General features: G+C 44.0%; 1 protein-coding gene across 1 annotated transcript in view; it reads right to left on the bottom strand.

The window, feature by feature from the left end:
* Positions 1-14726, bottom strand: part of BMPR1B (bone morphogenetic protein receptor type 1B) — a 215194-nt gene extending 200468 nt beyond the window's left edge. The window contains exon 1 of the mRNA XM_081925070.1: positions 14336-14726. The gene's annotated coding sequence lies outside the window, so the exon portion shown is untranslated. The remainder of the gene's footprint in view (positions 1-14335) is intronic.
* Between the last annotated feature and the right edge of the window lie 4210 nt (positions 14727-18936).

Genomic DNA, 18936 nt, shown 5'->3' with positions numbered 1-18936 from the left:
CAGAGCCTCAGTCACGAGCCTTGCCAAAGCAAAGTGTCAGTGGAGGCAATGGGAGACATCAACATCCAGCAAAGGAACTAGCAACTCTTGTGACTGCACAAGCCATGGAGGCCATGCAGTGCAAGGGGATGGGAACTAGAATGGTTTCATTCTGGTTGGGCCAGGCTCAATAACATGCATTGAAGAAATTGGGGTGGTTTTAGGTCCACCTGAAGAGAACTGCAATGGTGTCCCCAAACTACCACACTTCAAGCACTGACTGTGCAACAGGGAGACCCAAGTAGTGCAGGGGCTGTTTGAAGTAACAAAAGCTGGCAATGGAATACATATTAAAAACAGCAATTATTTGGCTTCAAAGCTGGGCTAAAAAGTGCCAGTGACTCACTAGACTCACAACCGATTCAGTGAAATTGCTGAAGATCTGCATATAGCACTCAGCATCCTTTGCAGCCACTGGTATGCAGATGATGTGAGCGCACGCGCACACACACGCCAATTAATTTGGGTGATGCTGGAAACCACATCAGAAATCTTCTCTCCTGGCTCTGGAAAAGGATGCTGGCCTTACTAATAAATCAGTTCCCTGGCTGCCGGCGCCTCTCCTCTTGTCAGCACCACAGGCCACCAGCTGCCTCACTCACATTCCTTCTATACCACTACGTCTCTCACTGGCGGGCAAATGGCACTAGAAAGTGCCCACTTAGCCAGAGCAGAGGCAACTAAATCTGTCAAGAAAAAATGCTTAAGTAAAAGCATATGTGAGCAGTGAGGTGGGCAAATGAAAGACTTAATCAACAGAGATGCCAGCTTGGGATATAAGAGGGTAATAGTCATATGGTGGTGCTAATAGCAGTCAAATACTTGGTGACTCCCATGCAATTGTCCACAGGTAACCTTGAGGCTGTCAACAAGAATCCGAATTTATGGTCTGGCATTTCCATGTGAGGCCAAAATGAGCAGTACAATTATGGCAGTCCTTTTTCATACTCCTAGTAATCCAATCTTTCTGCGGGTCCCATTGGTTCACAAAATGGCCCTGTGCGATTCTCTACCAAGACAGCTCTGCTGTCATGGACTGGCTGGATGCAAAGGAATGGTGCAAGTTTTTTTAATCATCTATGAGTGATAGGAGAAATGTAAGAAATGTAAGCTGCTGTGGATGCCTTCAAATGATAGCTCAGATTTATGCATATCCATCCATTTAATGGCCACAGAAAGACAGGCAAGATGGAAGGGTAAGTTATCTGAATCAATCCTAAACTATAAAATAAAAAGGGCATAGATTCAGGTAGATAGCCGTGTTGGTCTGACGCAGTAGAAATATACCAAAAAATAAAAAGAAGTGTGCATGCACACGAAAGCTCATATCAAGAACAAACTTAGTTGGTCTCTAAGGTGCTACTGGACAATTTATTTTATTTTATTTTTATATAAAATGGCATGATCCATTTACAATGTCACTGATTCAATGGGAGAAAGACTTAAATCAACGGGATTTTGTTGTATTTAACTTTGGCTGGATTTTAAACGATAGTTGTTAAATAATAATTATGTTTTTAAAAAAATAGGAGAAGACCCAAAAATTAGGATTGTCAAACTGGGTGACAGATGGGGGGGGAACATTCTCAATATAAATAATATGAATCCACTGAAACAACAAACACAGCACAACCTTTTGTAATAGATTAAAGGAGTTTCTCAAATGAACTGCTAAAACAACAGCAAGATAAGCAAGACACACCTTCACTAAAGGCAGTCTTAAACCTAGTACTTTTTTGTTAAAAACAAACAAGTTCCCTAACTAGGACACCTGAACAGATTCCACAAAGAAAAGTCACATCATGAGAAAACAAAAGCAGTATCAAGCCCTTTAAAGTTGCAATGAAGATTGAAGTATTGTTTGATGGTACCATTGGCTAGGGATCTAACCATATTGTCAAACAGGTCTCCCAAGACAGAAACTGATTATTGTGCAGAATTTATCAGCCTTTAATTTTCCATTTCCTTTTTAACTAAAGAAGGTTTTTATACTCCTAAATGAGCAGGTGTGGTCCAGGAACTACTTGTTTGTTGTTTATTTATTTTGTAAGAATTTCTCTAGCTTGCCCTTCATCATACAATCCCACTGCAGAGTATACTACAATAAAAACACCACAACAGTTCACACACAATCTATAAAGACAAAGCAAAAATGTGACACATAACATCTCCCTACTTTGAAGTAGCAACACTAATACTAATCTCTCACAAATTCCCAGGCAAACAAATGGGTCTCTACCCGGTTCTGGAATGAAAAAAAAAAGTCAGTTCCACTCATGCTTCTGGGAAAAGGCGTTCTATAAACAGGCCCCAATGCAGAGAAAACCCTATCCTTGTCAACACATAATGGACCTCTCCCAGTTGTGGAACAAGGAGAAGGGCCTCCCTCCCAGATCTAAAGACACCGGCAGGCTGAGACAGGGAGTGGCTGCTTCAGACATCTGGATCCTGAGTCATTTGGGGATTTATAGGTCAAGACTAGCACCCTGAAATCAGCCCAGAATCTGCATGCAAGGCAGCCAGTGTAAATATAGCTCAGCTGGTTAGAGCGTGGTGCTGATAACACCAAGGTTGCAGGTTCGATCCCCGTTCTGGACAACTGCATATTCCTGCATTGCAAGGGGTTGTACTAGATGATCCTCAGGGTCCCTTCCAACCCTACAGTTCTATGATTCCAGCTTGGCTACACATGCAACCTTTAATTGGAAGATGCTGGAATATGGAAAAAAGGGGTACACATCTCTATAATAGGCAGATATCAGATAAAAATCTGAAGGTGTCCTCCATACTACTAAGAGTGTCTCTCCAGAGGATTAAAGTAACCAAACAGATGAGGCATTTCCAAAGAAAACCTGGTCCCAAATTGTTCAGGGCTTGAAATAGCACAACCTTAAATTTGGTGCAGTAATGTATCGGCAGTCAGTGCATCTCTTTTAGCACAAACGTTACATGCTGCTGATAGGGCATCCCCTTCAACCACCTTGCTGAAGCATTTTACACTAGCTGTGGCTTCCAGGGGTTCATAGAGCGCATTGCAGTACTCCAGTCTAGAGGTTACCAATGCCTGGACTTCCATAAACAAGCTATTCCAATCTAGGAACGGCTATGGCTGCCACACCAACCTAAACTGGGAGAAAAGAGCTCCTAAACACTGAGTTTATATACTGCATAAGACCATAGTGTCACAAGCACCCCCAGGGTACAAGAGGGCACATAGCTGGGCACATTAGTGCAAGTACATTTTCCATGTCATCAGGCTGCATCAGCTGAATTTGATTCCACAAAGTTGTAATATTGGACATGTCATCAGGAGCTGTCATCAAGATAATTCTAAAGGTGAACAGTTTTATCCTCAAAGTGTTGTACAAACATGTTACAGTGGGCCTTTGAAGCATCCCGTGGTACGCCCAATTCCAACCCTTTGTACTATACTGGTACAGTAAGAGTTGGTGAACCTTTTGCTCCACATACCCCAAAGGTCAGGTGAGGGGGTGGGAGGTCTTTGCCTCTTACCTTCCAAGAGATCTCTTTGCTACTAACTTCAGAGCAGGAAATGAGTTGGCTATCATTAGGGGAAGTCAAGAGGTAGGGGTTCTGATTTTCATTAAATTCCTTTCCTTCTCCCCATAACCACCATTGCTCAGATGGTGGCCTAATCTAAACTTGCCTGCTTAGCTGCAGTACAGTCATACCAGTGCCCTTTGCTTTTGGAATATCTGGCATTAGTGAGTCAGGTGAAACAAAACATACTGATCACACCCATACCCACACATTCACTGATTCAAGCAGAGTCATATTCGATTACAAGACATACAGTGTGGATTTGTAAAATAAATAAATAAATAATTCTTCTGCAGGAAAACAGAGACTCCTGAGATCGAGAAAATATAATTAGTCAATAAGAGCGCTGGTGCATATCTCCATACCACTCAGCATCCTTTGCTTAGATACAGCAAAAGTAATTAATTCATATGTTTAATAGTATCACACATTGCAACACAGAATTACAAAATGAGAGTTGGAAGGCACCCTGAGGGTCATCTAGTCCAACCTCCTGGGTCCCCACAATATTTTACTCAAGTTGGCACCCCTGTGTGAGCTCACACCACCAACCTTCTGGTTAACAGCCGGATGCACTGACCCATTGCACCACAGGAGGTAACATACTTTTTGAAGAAGATCCTTATGCCAGGAGCATATGCATTTGCAAGGCAATTGTTCCCAATAAGCTGAACAGCTAACATCTGACATGAGTCAGCCATAGCAAAAGCATGGATGTTCACAGCCTCTCCCATCTTCATGAATGCCATAAAACTAAACAACAATGCGCCTTTGCCATTCAATCACAAGATCCCTGTCATCCCATTCCTAGATCTGCTTTAGACACAATCTGTCAGCTTGGGTTTTAATCCTTCTTTCAAAGAGGACTCAGCTGAGAACAAACTCTTTGCAGTTCCCTAGCTTTTCAAAAGGTGCTGACTCCTCACAATTTGTAATGGTTTCACCTTTGAAAATCAGGTCAAAGGATCAGGCAGCGTTATCAGCAGCAGAGAATGAGTGGGGAGAATACAAAATCTTTGCGGGGAAATAAAATTATGAAATCTTGCCTTTGCAAACATTAACAGGAAAAGCTTTCATTCCTCCAGGGGACAGAAACTTGTGCAAGGATACACTGATGCACCTATTGTCCTAAGCAACAATGCATATGGATTGACAAATAATAGCTGTGATTGATCAGCTGCCTTCCTTGCCAACACCTGGTGCCTGGGAAAGATGAGCGTAGCCTTTTTCTAACATCTAGGACCCATTTGGCACAAATAAGCCATGTCACAAGGCTGCTGTTATTGCTACCTTCCATAAGAAAAAGAAGGAAGACTTTAACCTAGTTAAGTCCAAATCCCATTTACAGAACTGGGTGTGTCTGCTAGATTGACACTCGTGTCCTCCTATGTCTCCAAATATACAGTAGAAGTGCTAGGAAATCACATAGATGAACACAGCTCCTTGCACTTCTCTACCATGTCTCCTCTGGTGTTGGGGTGGCTCATGTTTCCAAACATATTACTTAGGGCTGGGGAGTTGTTGCTGTTGTTGCTACAGTTTCTTCCATTTTTATTATTGACCTTGTTGCAATTTATGTGGACATTGTTTAGTTTGGTTGTATATACTTTAATGTTTTATTCATTGTTTATTACTAGTTTTGTTATATTGTAGCTATGTATTCTTTTCATATTGTAAGCTGCCTTGAGCATGGTTTGAACTGTGGAAAGGTGGCATACAAACAAAATTAAGTATGTATATATGGTATACTTCTTCCAGCACTTCCTTTAAGAAGCTTGGAACTGCTTCAACCACGAGCCATATAATGGGAAAACAGCATATCTATTTAATTTAATAAGACATCTGTTGCATCCAAGCCTTGCTAAGGTTAAGTATAAATCTCCAAATACAGAGTGTGCTAATGTTAGAATAAAAACACAAAGCAAGCTTTCTCACTCCTTCCCGCCCAACTTTCAGCACTGTACACTCTAAATGTGTATATCTGACCTGGACCACTGAGAAGGAGGATGATGTAATTTGTAAAAACCACTTTTCAAGCTATTACTACATTTTCCACCTAATACTTCTCCATGAACTCACCCAGACAGTGACTCAATGGTTCAATAGCTCTATTCACAGAAGAAACAGGGCCAATACTTCATGCTTTAAACATCTGAAATTCACAGCAGCTATACAGATAAAAAAATGGCAAGTCCTATTTACCTGAGTCAAGAAATTTCATGTAACTTGCTGCTGCTGTTTCATGCCACAACAGTCCAGAATATAAGGCAACAACCTGCAGTAAAGAAGATTTCAAAAGAAGAACCACTGTTGTCTTCTTTTAAAATGAAATGCTTCATAGCTGGGCTAAATTGAGGTTGCAAGGAAGGGATCCAGAAAATCCCCACAAATTACCATTTGCTCAGGAGATTCATGGTGGGCTCTCATGCAAGCTTTAACCTGGCTCAACTAATGTTTTCCATGATGTGTCCCCTTATTATTTCATGAGATCCAAATCAGGTCACCTGATACTGCACACATCAAGGAGCTTGTAATGACATTATGGTTAGGCACAAGGGCAAAGCTCAAGTGACTTGTGATGTCACTAGGGTGCTGAGCTAGCTGACAAATGAAAGGAGGGTTTCCTTGAGCAAAATATTATGCCAGGGAGTAAACTTTCACATTTTAAAGCCCAGTTGATGTGGACCTGCTTGCAACATTTGCAAAGTGAACCTATTTCCACAATGGAAAACTCCACCTGGCATACACTGTCGGTTAATCCCCTTTCGGAAGGGATCAGATATAAGAGCAGACTTCATAAATTCATCACCAGCGATGAAGCAGCTGACCACTTACACCCTACAGAAAAGTACAGTACTCAGCTACTTGACCACATATAGAATGGAAACTCAAGACATATTATCAGCAACAAAATAACAACATTGCAGATGACCTGGATCCTCCCTTTCTCACTTTTGGTTGGCTCTGTGTTAAACTGAAAATAATTGCATGCTTTCCATTCTGATCCTGTGAATTTTCAATTAGAATTTAAAGTTCAATGGGACTTAGGCTGCAATTGAAAACACTTTTTTCAGAAGAATAACACCCCCCCCCCCGCTAAACACAATGGGTTTATTTGTGAGTAAACAGGTTTGGATTGCATGACTACACACAAGTATACATCGGATCAAAATCCTAGACCATCAGTTTTGGGTAGAAAAGCCATAGAAAATTTGCAAACTGTGAAATTCAGGTCGAAATTCAGGTCCCAAAAGATTAATCAGCTGAGAATTTCCTCTATTGTCATGCTTCAAAATGTGAACAAGCCAGATGGCATCTGTATTCACAAGTTCAACCTAACATGCAGAAATGATGATGATGATGTCATAGTGTTGTTCATGTGGCTGACAATTGCACTAATCTATTGATGTTTCAGAATTGATACGACTATGGGGAAACTTCCAGAGGTTGGGATACAACTCTGACCATTCTCAATGATGGCTTGGGTTGATAGGATGTGTAGTTCAAAAACATTTGGAGGGTGACACAGGTTCCTTATCACTGTTTTAATATAATCTGAATATTCAGGCGTGGAGAGACGGAATCCTTTTCCTTCTTGTGGAATAGGAACAGTAAAAAAAAATATTTTTTTACAAAGATTAGCTTTAAGGACAGCTTTTCAATCCCTTTCCTCATGAACGTAATGTAGTGAAGTTCTACCAGACTATAAATATGCTGCATTGTAGAAGTGAATGTGTTTTCCATCTGCTCCTCAACGTGTTTCATTTAAATCAGAATTATTCACTTGTATCAGCTATTTATTTTACCCCTTAATAAAAAACACACACAGTTCTGATCCTTGTCTAAAATATGTGTTTGTGATACTATGGAAGGATATGCACATTACAGGCAACAACTGTTTTGCATGAGGGTTATGTTCCTGACCCCCATGTGCATTGGGGGAACTTGCTCTGCCCATTACACCCCACCCCAACCACCCCCTTTTCTGGTCACCTCTGGGTTGCTGTGATGCACTTGTGCAAGGTTGCGCACATATCAGACAAGCATAAAACGGCATAAAATGGTTCTCCTCTGAGGGTCTTCTGCTGTTCCCTCACTATGAGAAGCAAGGTTACAGGGAACCAGGCAGAGGGCCTTCTCGGTAGCTGGGCCCTCTCTGTGAAACACCCTCCCTTCAGATGTAAAGGAAATAAACAACTATCTGACTTTTAGAAGACATCTGAAGGCAGTCCTGTATCAGGAAGTTTTTAATGTACAGTGGCACCTCGGGTTACATACACTTCAAGTTACATACGCTTCAGGTTACAGACTCTGCTAACCCAGAAATATTGCTTCAGGTTAAGAACTTTGCTTCAGGATGAGAACAGAAATTGTGCTCCAGTGGCGTGGCAGCAGCAGGACGCCCCATTAGCTATAGTGGTGCTTCAGGTTAATAACAGTTTCAGGTTAAGAACAGACCTCCAGAACGAATTAAGTACTTAACCCAAGGTACCACTGTATCGTGTTTTAGTATGTTCTGATATATGTTGTGAGCTGCCCAGAGTGGGCAGGGTATAGATGATGATGATGATGATGATTGATAGCAGAACACAGCATTCACTGACCTAATGAAAGGAACTGAGCTTCACTCACAAGTGGTGCTTGCATCCAGTTAGTATTATTGAAAAAAAGATATAAGGAATTGAAGTAATACTTGGTTGCAATTTAGAAAGGAAAAAATGGCCACCAGATTAAAACACTGCACTGCATGTTCAAATCTGTAATTCCTTATATTTCCAAAGTTCAGGCTGTGAATGTGGTTGTGTATGTAGCCAAAATGGCATACCTCCACCCACCACCCCAAAGAAGGAAATATCTGAAGGCTTTGGAGAATGCCAGGGTTTGCTGAAGTACAAAAAAACATTTCTGGAAAATCTTAGGTCTGTGGAGAACCAAACAAACCTTCCCAACAAGGTTTGTGCATGCCACACAAATGCTGACTGACCATACCAGGGAGTTGGGACAGGGTTGCAAAGAGGGATGAAATATTAATGGTGTAATGGAATGGCTGGAATCCTGAACCACAGGACTCCATTCTGCAGCAGTTTGTTGCAGGTCCCATATCAACTTCTGAAAGGTCTAAGAACTTAATGTGGCCCCTCCTGGATCAGGTCAAAGTCCCATCTAGCCAGCATCCTGTTGCCACAGTGGCCAACACAGTGGCTCTTTGTGTACCCCCCAAAATAAGGCAAATCAGGATGATTTGGGTCATGATGTCACATTCCCAAGTGAGATCGCACCATTAGCAAGGTGTCTCAAGGAGGTGTCAGGATCACTGCTAAGCTTCCAAGTCACTCTGTGACTTGTGCAAGTTTTTATTTTATTTTCTGAGATATTAAACAAGCTGTGGAAATTCCCAGAGTTTAAGATTAGAGATGATGAAGATGAGAGGGGAAGGGTGGAGAGGGGATACAATCTTTCATTTTGACATACAGGCCCAGCTTTTAATCACCGTTAATTGTTTTACAAGAGCACTTCAATCACTGTGATTTGGTGGAGGGATTTTGAAGTAAACAGAGTTGTTCTTCTCATGGGTCATCATTCTCCACTGAGTTTTGTCTGTGAGAAAAGCGTGTAAACAGCAGAATGAAGACTTTTGGGGTGGCTTGCTTCTTTCCCAAGCATTCTTTTTCCTAACAAACAATTTAAAACTATAGCTTTCGCTGTCTCTTTTCTTCACAAAGTGGAATTTCAATAAGGCGGGTGTGAGAGAAAAGGTATGACTTTTCCAAACTTTGGCAGGTTTCTAACCCAGCACCAATTCTGCCTGCCCCCCTAAAGAAATTGGGGGGGAAATGTGATTTCTTTCTTCCCACTCCAAAGTGGTAATGTCTGCCTTTGTGGGAGAACCACAGCACCTATCTTTCTGAAATGTGATAGGCTTCATCTCCTCCAAAGGGTGACCAGATGTGCAATTTGCATTCAGTTTCATCAGAAACTAAGAGAGACTCCCCCCCCTTTGCATTTTTAAACAAAGTCTTCCTGCACAACATCCCCTGAATGGATCTACCTGAAATTTGGCAGGCTTAATTCGCACAGGTGTGGTTCATCTGCCTGCAAATTTCATCCACTTATGTGAAGAGGAAGAGAGTCATAGCCATTTTTAGTCAATGGGGATTGAACATATATTCAGATTTGGAGGCAAATAATAAATTGAATCAGAGCAGATCTGAAACACAATGGGCTGCTTCCAAATGTTACAGATATAAGGCAAATCTTGTGGCCGTTGAACACCCCTGATTTCTGATATCTAGACATGATCTAGGTGTTCAGGAATGCAGTTCAGCAACCAGAACATCTGGGAGGCTGGGGAAGGTGACTTATTGCAATTGCCCTCCCCAGAACTGCCCCTATTGTTGTCATCCGCCTCCTCTGAAAGAGTGAAAAGGGAGTTAGCTGTTAACCATCCAGCCTGGTGAGAAAAACCCCATGCTCTGTGCACTGATTTTATTCAGCAGTGATCTGCCTTATATTATTAAATATTAGTATCTTTGTGTGAAGAAAGACACATACACCTTTGTTTGTCCCAAATGTATTTATTTTTATCAAACAAGCAAAAATCTACCTTATTAAATCTTATCACCACCACCGCCACCTTACTGCATGTGTGGGTTTCTCTCCCTCACACACACAGTACTGCCTATTACTACACTACAATATTGAGTGCACAGGCAGTGTTGTAAGAAGCAAGGCATCACCTTGACATTCATCACCATCAGTTACACAGCCACACCCTTATTGTTAGCAATCCATTATTGTGCCTGATCATGAGGCATGCACATGTTGACAGCAAACCATGTGTTGCCCCCAGGGAGCAATGACTGGGAGCAATGGCAGAGTTGGTAGCAACACTGGCCATTTGGTTTACTCCTCTTGCTCAAACGCACCAACACTGTTGAAGGCAGGAGCAGTGATGACAGGCAGCAGTGGCAGCTTCACCCCAGCCTCAGTGCTCTGAGACTGGCAGCACTAGCAGTGGCAGCAAGGTACAGATCATAGTCTAGGGTTACTTTGAGTTGGCAGTGGGTACAAGCTATTCTAGGGACACGGGTGGCAATGTGGGTTAAACCACAGAGCCTAGGACTTGCCGATCAGAAGGTCAGCAGTTCGAATCCCCATGACAGGGTGAGATCCCATTGCTCGGTCCCTGCTCCTGCCAACCTAGCAGTTCGAAAGCACGTCAAAGTGCAAGTAGATAAATAGGTACCATTCCGGCGGGAAGGTAAATGGTGTTTCCATGCGCTGCTCTGGTTCGCCAGAAGCGATCACATGACCCAGAAGCTGTATGCCGGCTCCCTTGGCCAAAAAAGTGAGATGAGCACCGCAACCCCAGAGTCGGTTACGACTGGACCTAATGGTCAGGGGTCTCTTTACCTTTACAAGCTATTCTATCCTCTCGCACTGCAGGAAGCAGCTGAGCAGGCAGAAGGCACTACACCAGCAGCAGCCTCATCCTGCACCTGCACCAGGTCCTCTTGCTCCAAGAAGATGCAGAATTAGGGAAGTCAGGCAGAAGGTTGCAAGACACCAGTCTACTGAAGTCAAAACACTTTGCTTGCATCTCTGCATGCAGCACTACCTAGGGGGCACGCATCGAATGCCACTGAATTAGTGACCAGAGAGAGAGAGAGAGAGAAATCACATAGAGAAGGAAGCAAATCAGTTACAGTTTCCCCCTTTACCAAAATCTGTCTATCAACACACACACATGGGGGTGGGGAGAGGCAAACAAACTAGGACCCATTTTCCTAAAATTTGGCAGGTTTTATCCACTCTGGACTCTAGAGAGGCTCCTACAACAGCAGATTTCATCCACTGCTGTCAAAAGAGGGGAAGTTACAGCTGGTTTTTATTTCCCAATAGTAGAGGGGAAAGGAAAATGGAGCTTCATTTTGGTCAGAAAAGGGTACTGAACCCCATCAAATCGGGCAACCTCCAAAGTGATTTGGATTGAGGCAGGCTGTAAAGCTGAAAAATCAGGGTCCAAACTGAATCTCATCTATTTTGCAAAGTCTTTGCCCAAGTTCACAGTTACTGAGTAAGACCATTGGCACATCTGTCCCAATACCATGTAATGCTGACTGACATTGGATCTCCAAGGTCTCAGACAGAGATCTCTCCTTGCTCTGTTAGTTAGAAATGCCAACAATTCAACTTGGAACATTCTGTGTGCAAAACCTTCTGATTAAGGAACGAGCTGTAGCCCCTCTCTTAAATCCCAATAAGCACACCAGATCTTCTCTTAGCCACGTCTTGCCAAGAATGGTTTATTTGTAGCTGTCTACAATGGTTTTCAGACTGCATTCCTTCTCACAGATTCATCTCCATGAAACTATGAATATGGAATCAATTCTTCCTTTGCCTACATGTTCTTCCAAGAGCGGACCTCATATAATTAATGCTTATTGAAGCCACCAAAATCCACTACCTGTCCTCTGATATAATCGTCCAAAAAAGTCAGATGTCACTGAATCAAGACAGAAAATATCTATGTATCTTTACAACAGTAAAGTGCAAAAAAATGCAGGTGCAATGAATAGCATATGGATTACTATCCTTGCTGAGGCTTAGTTAACTTGATAAAAGTTCCTAGTAACCGGTGGGTCATCTTACCAGCAGGAATGGAAAATTATAGTGGACAGAAGACACCTGTTAGAACAAGGAGTTTGCAGTTGCTGCCAGTACAGTTCTTGGATAAAGGACACTCAGTACCACACTAAGTATTAGACTACTGATCGCAAAGTTGACTTTTAATGAATAGAAACCTTTTTCGCCTTTAATGCTCAAAATGCCCTCACTCCAAAAGACCACACATGGGGCTAATTTATTTCGCGAGTGAAATGACCAACTACAGGCCAAATGTGCAATGTTGGTTCACATGGCTTTTGTAATTTAGATATAATCCCCCCCCCCCGGTAATTTAGCTGGTGTCAAATTAGAAACAAATGTGGAATTTTCAGCAGTGGACTACTTTGTATGTATCAAAAATACATCTCTCTCCTAACTCCTACCACCAAGATTCCTCAGCTGAAGAGTTTCCACCACCAAGCTGAGGAGGTGCGCCTGTCCCCAACATTTCTGCATTCTCTTGCTCTAGTTTCTTTTTTTAATCCTACAGAGAAATGTGTGGTTGTGTGCAATTAATCACATTGATAGATCAATCTGCTACAGAACTTCCAGATGGTTTTGCCTGTATCTGCTTCAAACACACACAATGCCTGCAATCTCCATGGTGACTGTTCCCAATCATTGCGTTGGCCATTGCTACTCCAAACTAAAGAAATAGCAACAGTGACACAAAATTAGTTATCGTGCCAGCATTACTCTCCCCCCCCCCCCCCAGTGACTGCAAGTTCAACAATGGGAGAGGACTGTTGCTCCCATGTCCTGCTTGGGCATCAGTGTAGCCAGGATTTTTGTTGGGTGAGGGGGGCAGAACCCCAGAGTTGTATTGATTTTGATTTATGAGAGGGCAGCTGCCCATGTGCATGGGGCCTTCCCATAGGCATCTGGTGGCCATTGTAGGATAGCAAATACACTGTGGGATAGCAGGGGTGACAATTTTAAATTGAGCATTAGGGTCAGTTTGACACTCTTGCACAGCAAACCTGTTTCTCCACCAAATCAAACTTTTTGCAATAAGTAAAGTAACGGGAAAATGTGCTGCAAACTTTGGGCTGACGATTGATTGGTGCAACACTGGATACAGCCCTCTGATACTTTTTTTGGAATGTTAGCCCTATTCAGAGTTGATATATTGAAATTAATGGACAGGAGTAATTTAAGTCCATTAATTTCAAGGAGTCCACTCCCAGCACAATTTAGCTGCATACATCCCAGAGTGGGTGCTCAATAAATAGCCAACGTTGTCTAAACTGCTTGCAGCCTTTGCACAAACAAAGCAGGGTGCGTGCTCAACGGGGCATCTGCAAGCAACCGCAGACCATCATTTTTACCTAGGGTAGGCTAACGCTGTCCTAAAGGTTGACCTTCGGGCTACAACACCCAGCCTAACTTTTCTGCTTGGTTTGCTTATTTTTCCTCGGTCCCCTCCTGCTTTGTGTTACCATCTCGCCTGACGAAGAGCCCTGCTCAACTTGAAAGCTTGCTACTATTCTGTGACATCTTCGTTGGCCCTAATAAAAGGCGTCTCCAGCTGTGGGTTTTCCTCGGCCGTCTTCTGCTCTTCATCGGACTCCTCTAATATAGCAACCGGCAGAAGGACGAGAAGCGTGAGGTGCTCGACTCGGTCTCCTGTGTTCAGAAGCCCCGAAAGCTTCCCCGGCAGAACCCCGTGGAAAGTGAGGGGAGGGTCGGACTCTGCCCAGGAGACCCATGAAGGAACCGACGCCGCGGACTCGGACCCTTCCCAAACTGAAGGGTTTGGGGGCAGGAATACGTCGCCCCCTCCCTCCAGACACCTCTCTTCCCCCCGCGCGCCCAATTCTGCCCAGGCGCTTCCCACCGCCACCCTCAGGAGCCCCCCTGCCTCGCCGGGAGTGAAAAGGCGCCTCAGAGACTCCTGGGAGGGGGCGGGAAAACGTGAGGGGCGCGCGGACCGACTCCAAGCAAAACGCGGCGAAACAAGCGCGGCAAAAATTAAAAACCCCACCTCAGAGTTTTGTCCCTCAACAATACACTGCCCCCCCCCCACCCCGGCTCACTCTTTTCCCGCCCGGGCTGCTCCCAAACTCACTTGCAACTCCTGGAAACCCGAAGTCTTGCTGGCAGGCGGCAGCGGAGTCACGCCGGGCTTCCCTTCCTGGGCTGGGAGGAGGCGGGAGAGCGGCGTCGCCCACTTCGCGCCGCCAGAGGCTGCTTCTCCTCCCCGGAGCCGCGGCGGCCTCCCTGCGCGGCGTCTCCGGCGTCCCCTCTCCACGCCGCTGCTCGTCTCCGGGCTGAGGCAGCCGCTGCTCCAGCTGCTCTCGCCTCACTTCTCTCTCAAGGACGGATCTGCTCGGCTTGGTTTCCTTGCCCTCTCCAGCTCCCACTAGTGATTGTAGAGAGCCAAATGCTTTCAAGGGAAGGGAGTATATGAGGCAGCTCTTTTTGCCTCGCTCTTCTCGCTTCTCCACCCCCCTCTCCACACGCCGAAGAATGCAGGCGCTGAACCTTCGTTCACACGTTATCGAGCATGCTACGTGTTGGGGGTGAGAACGCGCCGCCTGCGCGCGATGCATCACGTGCAGCGAATTTACTGCTTTATTGAAATTTACTCGATGGCTTTTAGAACCCACTTTGGCTTGTATCAGGGATGGGCAATTTGTGTGCCTCCCCAGGTGTGTTTAAGCACCGACTTCCATCAGTTCCAGACAGCAGAGTCAATTATGAGAGATGATGGGTGCTGGAGTCCGAGATCGTTTGCAGGGCCACAGGTTCCCTATCCCTGATGTTAAGTGGATCCTCAAAACAGGCTGAGAGTCAATCCCAGGTTGCTTGCAGAGGACTTGTTTAGGGTGCAGACATCCTGATTTGTTTGCAGGGAGTTTATTATGACTCCAGGAGTTTATTAAGCATCCGTTCCAAATTGTTTGTGGGGATGTTGCAGCGGTGTTCACACAACACATTCAGTGAGTGTACTATCTGTGTAGCTATGTACAGTGGTACCTCGGGTTAAGTACTTAATTCGTTCCAGAGGTCCGTACTTAACCTGAAACTGTTCTTAACCTGAAGCACCACTTTAGCTAATGGAGCCTCCTGCTGCTGCCGGGCCGCCGGAGCACGATTTCTGTTCTCATCCTGAAGCAAAGTTCTTAACCTGAAGCAATATTTCTGGGTTAACCGAGTCTGTAACCTGAAGCGTATGTAACCCGAGGTACCACTGTACACAAATAGGCAGACTGTACACTCATGGGGTTACTCACATGTAGTGTTCAAGGAGTTTACCATCTGTGTACACAAACAGATGAACTGTACAAATCAACATGTGTACACACAAAACCTTTTACATGCATACAGGCAGCTTGGGCCTGAGTTCAGTGTAATGTGTTAGAAAGCCTTGCACAGTGTCATGTTATCCCACACTTTCCAATGCATTTTCCTGTCCCTTAACCCAATAACTCTGATTTGATTTGGAAACGGGCGTGTTGAGCAAGAGCACCCAAATTTGCTTATGCAACCTCAATTGGCCAGCATGTGGTTGAAGTATATCTGCAAAAGAATGACGTTATGGATGTGCTCCTAGGCATCTTTACTCAGAGGTAAATTCCGCTATGCTCCATGGAGATTACGCCATTTAAATGTGCACAGGATTAAAGACTAAGACAACATCCAAATTTACTTTATGCAAACTGCCAAAGAGATAGGATTGGTCTGGTCCTGTAGCAAAAGAAGTGTAAGAAGGCGGAAATGAGTTGTACCACCTTGTACTATAAGGAAAGGCTGTGGCTCAGTTGTAGAGCACCTGTTTTGCATGCAAAAGGTACCAGGTTCAATCTGGTAGGGCCAGGAGAGAGCCCTCTCTGAAAGCCTGAGGAGCTGATGCCAGTCACTTCAAACAATAGTCTGAGTATAAGACAGCTTCCTATGCTCCTTCTAAGGAAGATGATTTCTGTCCACTTCCCACTTGAGGTATCACCCTTATTCTGACTTATCGTACAGCCGACCCTGTGGGGAACAAACATTTCATCCTTGCTTCTACTCCATATCAATTGTGCACTGTGTAAGGTTGCCAGTTCCAAGCCCTCCTCACTTATTTCAGTACTGGCCTTAGGATAGTACAGTGGTACCTCGGGTTACATACGCTTCAGGTTACAGGCTCTGCTAACCCAGAAATAGTGCTTCAGGTTAAGAACTTTGCTTCAGGATAAGAACAGAAATCGTGCTCTGGCAGCGTGGCGGCAGCAGGAGGCCCCATTAGCTAAAGTGGTGTTTCAGGTTAAGAATAGTTTCAGGTTAAGAACAGACCTCCAGAACGAATTAAGTACTTAACCCGAGGTACCACTGTATTCTGCATCACACCAGAGGGCAGCAGGCCAATTAAGGGGGTGCAGGACAGTTTTGTCCTCCAACAGAAGCGTTCAGCCAGGGGACGCAGAAAGGCAGGCCAGAGGGTTTATGTTGCCACTGCCCCCCCAGCATCTACCACCTGGTGTAGTAGATTTTCTAATTGCACAAGTTATCTTATCAGGCACACTGCGCACACACAAAAAGCAGGGTGGGGTAAGCTGAAAAAAGCATAAAGTGTGCTTCTCCCTTTGTGGTTAAGTACTTAATTCGTTCTGGAGGTCTGTTCTTAACCTGAAACTATTCTTAACCTGAAGCACCACTTTAGCTCCATAGGAGTTAGTAGTAGCAACTTCTTGTTGGCGAAGGTCCATTTATGAATCTGCCTTAGTACAGTGACTAGCAAGCACAATAAAGGAGTACTTTTCGTATTATAATTTAAGAATGTGCTGAAGCATTACCTGCCTGAAGATAAAAGTGAAGAGGAGGTGGTACCAGCCAAAAATAAGAAGAAAGTGGGCCATTTGTTTTAAGTGTGGAAACCAAGCACATCCTTTGACTGCACATGCTGTCCCTGGCATTGGTTGTCATTGGATATGCTCATCATGTTTAATTCCCCCTCGTCATTTTTCCAACTGCACAACCCCCACCCAAACTCCACATTTTGGGTGGTATTCAACTATATTTTACTCAGCATAGAGCCATTGAAATTAATGAACAGGGCTAAATTAGGTCCATTAATTCCAATTAGTTGAATGTCACCCTTGTGTTCAAGAAAAGAAGTGGGGTGGGAATCTCATTCTGCCTAATGGTAGGGCCCTGAATGCTACAGACTACCTACACTGTGAAGGGATGCAGGTGGCACTGTGGGTTAAACCACAGAGCCTAGGCCTTGCTGATCAGAAGGTCGGCGGTTCGAATCCCCGCGACGGAGTGAGCTCCCATTGCTCAGTCCCTGCTCCTCGAACCTAGCTGTTCAAAAGCATGTCAAAGTGCAAGGAGATAAATAGGTACCGTTCCAGTGGGAAGGTAAACGGCGTTTCCGTGCTCTGCTCTGGTTTGCCCAGAAGCAGCTTAGTCATGCTGGCCACATGACCTGGAAGCTGTACACCAGCTACCTTGGCCAATAAAGCGAGATGTGCGCCGCAACCCCAGACTTGGTCACGACTGGACCTAATGGTCAGGGTCTCTTTACCTTTACCTTACCTACACTGTAAGTTCAAATCAATGTATTTCTGAAGCACATGCACAAAGGCCAAAGCTTTTGTTTTTCATATTGTGGAGGAACGCTAAGGAAGAACGCAAAGAAGTGCTCTTGAGATTTTGGGACATTGAAACATACCAAGGAGTGTGCAAACCAGTTCAAAAGCAAACACACAGAAACAAAAAGTTCCTCCACCTGACCTGTCACCCACTTTGAGGACTGAACCTTTGATTAAGTTCTTGACATGTTGGGCGAAATCTTGTTTGCCTTTTTCCTTTCATGCACCTTTGCACTTGTAGGCCCTGCCTGGGACCCAAGCCAGAACTGCTCAAAGCATGCGAGAAAAGGTTTAGGACTGACTGAGCCTGGAAGCGGAAATATTGGAGGCTTTACAAGAAAGATTGCTCTTGTTTGATTTCTGTGGCCTAAGCTTGCAAAATTCATGTTCACAGATTATCCTCACACATTCAAAACCTCTGGCTCCTTTGGCAATTTTCCTGCTCACAGCACTGATAGATCCCTTCGTAGGTGTTTACCGATCCCCGCTGCCCATCAAACACTTTGCTGCCTCATGTTGAACTGTTCCTTTCAATATTTTACACCCATAGGCATACTATGTAGCACAAAAGAGTTGAACAGTGCTCAGGAAAAGCATAAGAAGCATGCACATGTCATAAGATGAAGAGAGCAGGAAATAAAGAGATAAGGTATATGGGCAAATATTGGCTATATAATTAGAGTTTGTGGAAAGGACAAAACCTTCAGAAATGGAAAAAAGAGTATTAAAAGAAAGAATGAATAGAAGTAGGGCAAAGGCAAGGAATTAAGCAGCATTTTATAGAGCGGAAAACACCTCAAATTTTTGATGGTTATGCCTTCCTTCATGATTGAAAAAAGGCAAATTGCTTTTTAAAGCTATAAATAAGATTAGCAGACAATATAGTGTCCGTATTTGGTCAATGTGATATTGCTAAACTGGAGAATTATCAAAGCAGAAGTTGTTAAGCTGTGAAAAATAAATAAATAGGACCAACGAGCTTTGTCTTTCAGGCTGTAAAGCTAAAACAGATAGACCAGGGCTGAGGAACCTATGGACTTCCAGATGCTGCTGAACTCCAACTCCAAAAATATTATTATTTTTTAAATTG

Source organism: Podarcis melisellensis, assembly GCF_964234715.1.
Source record: "Podarcis melisellensis genome assembly, chromosome: 9".
Classification (NCBI taxonomy): Eukaryota; Metazoa; Chordata; class Lepidosauria; order Squamata; family Lacertidae; genus Podarcis; species Podarcis melisellensis.
This window is presented reverse-complemented; position numbering and strand designations above follow the sequence as displayed.